The sequence below is a fragment of the Benincasa hispida genome, chromosome 5 (assembly GCF_027475165.1).
Source record: "Benincasa hispida cultivar pf3 chromosome 5, pf3_genome.v1.1, whole genome shotgun sequence".
Classification (NCBI taxonomy): Eukaryota; Viridiplantae; Streptophyta; class Magnoliopsida; order Cucurbitales; family Cucurbitaceae; genus Benincasa; species Benincasa hispida.
Window position 1 is genome coordinate 58,291,877 of NC_143482.1, and position 7,891 is coordinate 58,299,767.

Genomic DNA, 7,891 nt, shown 5'->3' on the forward strand with positions numbered 1-7,891 from the left:
AAATTTTTTCTATTTATAAGAATTTTCTCAGTTGAATTCGTAGTCGAGTTTAAAAAAAAAATATATATTTAAAAGCTATTTTTTTCTTCAAAAATTGGCTTGATTTTTTAAACAATTGGTAGAAGGTAGATAACAAAGGAAGAATTTTGGATGTAGAAGTAGTGCTTATAAACTTAATTTTCACAAACAAAAAGTAAAAAATAAAATCGTTGTCAAACCGGACCTCAAAGTTCAAAGAACTTGTATACAAATTTCAAAGTTTAGGTATTAAATATGTAATTTTAATTAAAAAAAACAATTAAAGAAAATTCGAACAACTTATCATTATAATAATATATATATATATACTAGGATGTAAAATTATTGGTGGCGTTTGAAAACAAGAAAAAAAGATTGAGGGAGGAAAATATCAAATGCCGAGGTACCTACCCTACTACCCTACTACCCTACCAATTATTTGTGTCGGATCAACTCACGTGAGGCCCACTTTTGGGCCCACTAACGAGGATGGTTCGGGCCCAATAGCTTTGAAACTCACGTGATCATGGGAATGAAACTCTGAAGTCCAAGCAAACCGGCTGTAATCCACTTTGCAGAGAAACATGTACCGTTTTTCTTTCCACTTTTTCAGTTAAATAAATTTATTTTTTCAACTAAGTTCTAAATATATGTTTTTTAGATGATGGAAACAAAGAACAACTCAACCAACTATTCTCGTACCTCCTCGTAGTGAATGAGAGGAGAATACCGACATTTTTTCAAAGTAGAGAACAACTCTCGAAAGGATGTCAAAATTGTAATAGAATGAACCGTTGCTCTCTAAAAATGTGATAAAAAGAGAGATAGTAACCAAATTTGTAATAAAAATAATATCCTCTAACTACTTTGATATCTACTATAGAGCTCTCCTTTCTAGGGATGTGTCTATTTAGTTTATGAATAATAAAAAAATATCTAATAAATCTATACATTTTAATTATCTGTATAATGAGCTTTTGAACTTTAAAAGTATAACTTTTAATTTTTTCCTATAAAATTCTAACATATTTAAAAGTTTGAAAGTGGGTAGTAACTCATTTTGAAAAAACTAGATCAAATTTCATTTGATACAATTTTTTTAGCGACTAAGAGATCGGTGATTTGAATTTCTCCGTCTTTATCACTCTTGAGAAAAACTAAATGATGATCAGTTAGAGTAACGTTCTGGTAACAAATTTGTTTTTCATTTAACCAATGGAAAAAAAAGAAAATAATAATAATAATAATAATAAAAAGTTGAAAGCCATTCCTTGAATGGATCCAAGATTTTGGAGAAGGTCCAAGCACTGCTCAACAACAAACGACTAACGGACTCATAATTGGGCCTGCATGTTTTGTCCTTATTTTTCATCTTCATCTTAAATTCTCTTCTTTTTTTTTTTTTTGTCCGGTTTTCATATTTATTTTAATTTTCATATATGTATATTTTGTGTGTGTATATATTTATTTATTTATTTATCATTTAATGCGATATTTTGGTATATATCACCTAGGATTTATATATGGACACTTGTGCACTAGGAGATCATCGTCTCATATTATTGGTCTCCTCAAATAGACGAAGCATATTTTATTTCTCATTTTAAATCGGAGATTGGATGATGCTTACATTGACAGTACTTTGAGTCACATGAGTATACAATATATTTAGGTTTAGAGGAAGTTGTAAGTAATTTGGGAGGGGGAAAAGACCTCGTGGGCCTAAGAAAAATTGGCAACCTTCCTATTTATGGTCAAGTATATGACGAGCACACTCGTGGAATGAAGAGTTGTACGACTTCCACAAGATTTTAAAATCTCTTGTTTATTTAACTTAGTAAAACAAACGTTGATGTTGCCACTACGAGAAAAAAGGGACTCTCTTGATGCCTAAAACGACCATCGAGAGATACAATGTCAGGAGAGAGGATCTCTCCTGACTACGTAAGAGCCGCATCGGAGTTCGACACGTCAAAAGTAGGTGTCGGGAGATGGGAACGGAAAACCATTCTCCACGAAGGAACTCCTGACGACTCCCATGCCCATTGGGAGAAATGAAAGAACTCCTGACGAATTGTTTTATTTACCAGAAGTTGGGTAGGAACTCCCAACGATTACGGTAGCCCGTTGGGAGTTCCTTTATAAAACCACCAAATCATTTTTTATCTGCTAATTTCATCCCTTCTTCAAACCCTAGCACACATCGAAGGCAGACGCGAAAATCCGAAATCGAAGGTCCGTCATCCGTCAGCTGCTCTATCGTCCGTTAGTCCATCAGTTGCTTCATCATCCTTTGGTCCATCTCTCTTGGTGAGTTAAACTTTGGCTCTACACTTTTAAATTGAAGAAACCGTCCGTCTCACTTGGGTAGACTATAATTTATTTAAAATTTGAGTAATTTTATGTTAGTAAGAAGAATTGATTAATTTTATGTTAGCTTTTAGAAAGAAGACTTGACCGTAATCTATTTATAATCTTATTTGTTTCACTTCCATTTGTTATTTATTCATATAATATTTATAATTGACCATATTCAAAAGTTGTAAAATTAAACTACTGCATCTTTCAAAAGTTGTAAAATTACCCTTGGCATTTTATAAAGGTTTCAAAAATAACCTTCGAATAGAAATACTTTAGAATTTCATAAAGAAATTGTGACATATTGGCAAAAGATGATTGTGCTTATTGAGATGATTGTGGTAGGACATATTGATTTAGAAGATTGTGGTAGGACATATTGGTTTAGATGGATATATATGTAGATAGGATATATTGGCACTCGCAGAACTTTATGATAATGAATTATTGGCAATCCCGCAGTTATGGTAGCCAAACAACTAGATTTTAATGCGTTTTGAGGAATGTGTTTGTGGATTTTTATGTGTGTTTGTAGAGGTTTATGAAATTTGAATGTTGTGTGGGGTGGTTTGAGATTAGTATCTTTCTTTTGGAGTTCAACTTGTGGGTTTTTGTGTTTGTGGAGGTTTAAAGTTGAGAACATGTAGCCTTGGACCCAAGAGAGATATATTATTTTGCCATTTTGCAATCTTCTTTTAACGTATGATAGGGAGGTGAGGAAAAGGTGTCACATCAATCGTGGAAGGTTTGAATAGTGGAAAGTTCGTTAAAAGAAATACATGATTGGGAGGTGAGGGAAATAAAAGTGAATGTTGAATAGTCTCAATTGAAGATTAAGGAACTTAAAGATGTTAAAAAACAAATGATTGGGGATCATGCAAGATATGATACGATCAAAGAAAGAATAACCATCGAATTAGGTATGATTACTTCATTATCTAATTGGCTAATATGTCCCTCTTAGATTCTAAGGTTCTCTTTGGACTTTGTTGACATGACCTTTTTTGTATTCACTTACTATGTCTTATAATTCTTCTTATATTTAATGTTGATATATATAATAATGTCCTTTAATTAATGTAATTATCGGTAAAATATTATTTTGGAGATGCTGTTTGGAGATGTTGTTAGAGACGTCATCAAACTTTCTTCTATATATTTGTCAAGACATTTGTTTTGCAGACCATCTTTGCCAACTTTTCTCTCTTTTATGTAATAAAAAATACTATCAACTTTGTTTGTTTCTTCGTTTTATGTGAATTCGTTTGATTTGCTTAATAATGTTCTAAATATTAGGTTATTTAGAACAAAATTAAAAAATAACAAAAAAAGGAAAAAAAAGGGTAAGAGTTTGATTTCTCGACGACAGCATCGGGAGTTCCACTATTTCCTAACAGATGGTAAATCATCGAGAGCTGATTTCAAGAAATTGGGTTTTCGAATCAAACTCCCGACGACAAGAAAATCGTCAGGAGATTAAGGAATTCCCAATGGAAAACATACATTTGTCGGAAGTAGATAACTCCCGACGCAATACATTAGGTGTCGGAAGTTATCACTAACTCCCAATGGTATGTGTACGAGCGTCGGGAGATAGTCTCCCGATGGGTATATCGCGACCAAACTCCCGACGACTGAACCATTTCTCGACGAATTCAAGCGTCGGGAAAAAGGCTATTTTCTTATAGTGTGCATATGTGAATTATTGGCTCGAGAAAGGTGTAGATGTTTTAACTATTAAACTATGTTAGAGTTGACAATTGTCAAATTTTCTTTTGAATATATTACAATTATGAATATTCACAACTAAAATGGGATCGAAATAATTAATTGGAAGGAAAATTAAAAAAATGTGTGTGTATGTTGTTGGGATTGGTGTCTTAATTCTCCCGGAGTCTCGTAGTTTGTAAACAGTTTGTACACATTGTTAATAATAAAATAAATGTTATTTTATTTGCATTTACTCATATCTAATAAACTAAGATCTGTGGTTAGTTTATGTAAACTTAAGCATGTATGTGAGACATACAAGTGGATCATGCCTTAAGTAATAACCTAAATTGTCTATAGTATAAGGATAAAGGAGGGATACCTTATCCTGGTGACACTACGGATACGACTTGCTTTGTAGTATTTACAAGTGTTGTAAAGTACTACAAATGGTTTGATCTTGACTATTCATGTGGAGACATGAGAGTGGGGATGTTCTATACAAAGAGTTTGTATAAGACCAGACTATGAGATGATTTGTCTCTTTATATAACGCTGTTGATAATTGAGACTTACATTTCACTAAAACGACCATAGGTGACATGACCTTAATCTTGAGTGTTTTGGGAACTCCTGCCTATGAAGACAGTCATTTCATTAGTATGAGTGAGAGTGGCTAGATTACCAACTCAACAAGCCTACCTTTTTGGGGATTCGTCTGATTAGGGAGTTGGGAACTCAGCTACACAAGATGGAATTCACTCCTTCCCCGAAGCAAGGGTAAGTAGTTAAATTGCTCCCTTAAGGGCTGATTTTGGGTCTTGAACATAGTGGTCACACTCTCTATTTGGAAGAGAGAACTCAGTTATTGTAGGACTATGACTTATTGTTCATTAGAGGAATCAGTGGTACTTAAGAAGTTAGATGTAGCTATAGGAGAAAAACGTTAAATTGGCCCAACTGTACTTACAAGCCATTTGTGAAGGGTTATCGCACTGTTGATTGGTTATATGGACACAAAAATAGATTTGAAGTAAGAAAAGCGCAACTGTCGGTCTTTAGTGGAGTGCCCGACAGTTAATGGATGGTGGATCTCGTGACTAAAAAGTTTAGTCAGTTATTCACGTACCATTAGAGCTTCAAGCTACAGGTCCATAAGGTCCCCTTGGTAACTCAATGGGTTCAAGTTAAGAATCAGCTTTTGGGTTAGTTTGAAGTATTCAAATTAACAAGAGGAAATTGAAGTATATGTGATATAATTGGTGTGATGTATTAGATACATTATTTGAGGAATTAATATAAATATGACTTATATTAGGTATCATAAAATAGAAAAATAATTGTGGTTTATATGTTTCATATGATGAAATATTAAAACTATAGGTTATAAATATTATTTGATACGTTGGTTATCATATTTTTTTATAATAATTAATTATAAGATAATTATTACTTTTTCTCTAATAACCAATTGAGTGGGAGGTTATTGGAAGTTTTATAGTAACCGTGAGATAAAAGGAAAATTGTTTTCCTAATTTTAGTAGTTCTTCCATTCGGAAAATTGTCACGAAAAAGGGCTAACAAGTAATTTTTTTTTACTAAGCGATAGCCATTGAAAGACTAAACGATCGTTTAGAGTTGACTATACGATAGTTATTTAGCTGATCGTTGTTACACGATCGAGTAGCAAAGCCTATGCGATAGGTTTATTTTTTCTGAACGATCGAGTACATCATCTATGCGATAGATAGCTTCATACCTCCCACTTACTTGATCGTCTACTCAATTGTAGACATCTCTCTTCCTCAAGCACAGATCATACAGAGCCCACAACTCCTAAATTCTCACACCGAGAATACCAAGGTAACACTAGTGGTGGTGTCTTTACTCTATTCGTGAAGCGAGTTGGACTCGATTGGGTTTGAAGAGCATCAAGACGTTTGTGTTGTTGGTATTCCGTTCATTGCGTTTGAGTGCTGTTGTTGGACATATTGAAGACTGATCGAGGGATTCTTGAAGAATGGTTCTTCAAAGGTACGGATACTCTATCCCTTGAATCTCTTATAGCATGCTATAATTTATGTTAATGCATAACTTGTTAGTTTTTGGGTAGACTGTAATTGTTTGTGTTCACTCGAATGGGATTTGGAACGATCCACTTCCGTTACTCAAGGAAAGCCCCGTTTTTTATTTCCTTCAAATGGTATCAGAGCTAGGTTGTTCTGATATTCCAAATTCCATTGCTGTTTTGAACTTCCTTTACAGTCGTGGTGGGTTTTAAGTTTGTCCTATAATGCGTTTAAGAGTTAAATGTGTTTGTGGATGTGTTGATGGATGTTTACGTGATGATTGCCTTTGTTTAAAGTTTTCTTTAAATTTACAAAGTGTTAATTTGTAAGGGCCCCTGCATTTTTTTGGCATAATTAACAAGCAATCGAGTCTGTATTCAAAGTGTTTGAAGTTGTTTGAGTCATTCATGATGAATTTTCTAAGCATGGAGATACAGTTCTCATCGAGGAAGAAGACCAAAAGTTGGTTGTATCGTGTAGCCCAAGTTAAACGATCGTGTAGAAAAGTTCTGCGTGATTGTATAGTATTTACTAAACAATCATTTAGCTATGCTAAATGATGGGGTAAAGAGTTTACTCTATCGTGTAGCATTGGTTGCTCGATCGCGTAGACACTTGAGGTAAACGATCGCGTAGAGTATTTGATGCTCGTCGTTTAATAAAAGGCACGCGCATTAAACGATCGCGTAGTTCATCATGCTTCATCGCATAGTCACTGACTACACGATCACTCGATATACGATACCCGCTAGCTCAGTGATCGTTTAGATGATTATTCTTCACCGCATCGTTGTCGTCTACTTGATCACTTAAGACTTGCGTTGCACGATGCGTGTTACACGATCGCTGGCCTTTATGCTTCATCGCATAGTCAAAGGTACACGATCGTTTATGCTCATACAACATTGTTAGCCTTCACAAGGATTTGGTACACGGTCAAGGAGTCGCAAGCTTCGCCTGGACAGTTCAAGGCCCGGTTCGCTTGTTTAAACCAGTGACTCATTGCTCTTTGTAATAGTTAGCTTTATTTTTTTTAAGGATTTGAGGCTAATTATCCTAGTTCATCAACTTTTACTTAATATACATGAGATGTATATTTGTTTATATGTAATAGTGTATGACATATAGATTTAAAACCCACTTTAGGTTATGCATTTTATTCATGTATCATATATTATAAGTGTTATAATATAGTTATGAGCATGATGAAATTACAAGAAAGCATGCGCATGCATCATAAAATATAAGAGTTATATTTATGCATGCATTAAGCATATTCATGCATCGTCTTTATATTATAAAAGTTATAGTATAAAGGTGTATGGAAGCATGTATGCTTGGTTCATTGCTTTGTTATATAAGTATTATATACCAATAGTAATGAATGATTAATGCATGGAGCATGACACTTAGGATTTTTTATAAGAGTTTTGAATGCCTTGTATGTGTAGCTTCGCATTGTAATAGGTTCTGGTTGTTTTCTGTTATAAGCGTTATATTGGAAACTATAACTAAAATCAATAAGAAATAGTTGCATGCAAACTTAGGTGAACTCATGTTTTAAAAGGGTTTTAAATTGGATTGAGATAGACCTAAGTTCATGGTTCTAATGAAATTAGATATCTAAGTTTAATCCTTTAAATCGATTTGATATGATTAAATTTATTTCCATAAAAGATTAAATTTGTATTAAATCTATCTATAAGGGACTTTTTGTCTAAGGCGGATTCTGTTTA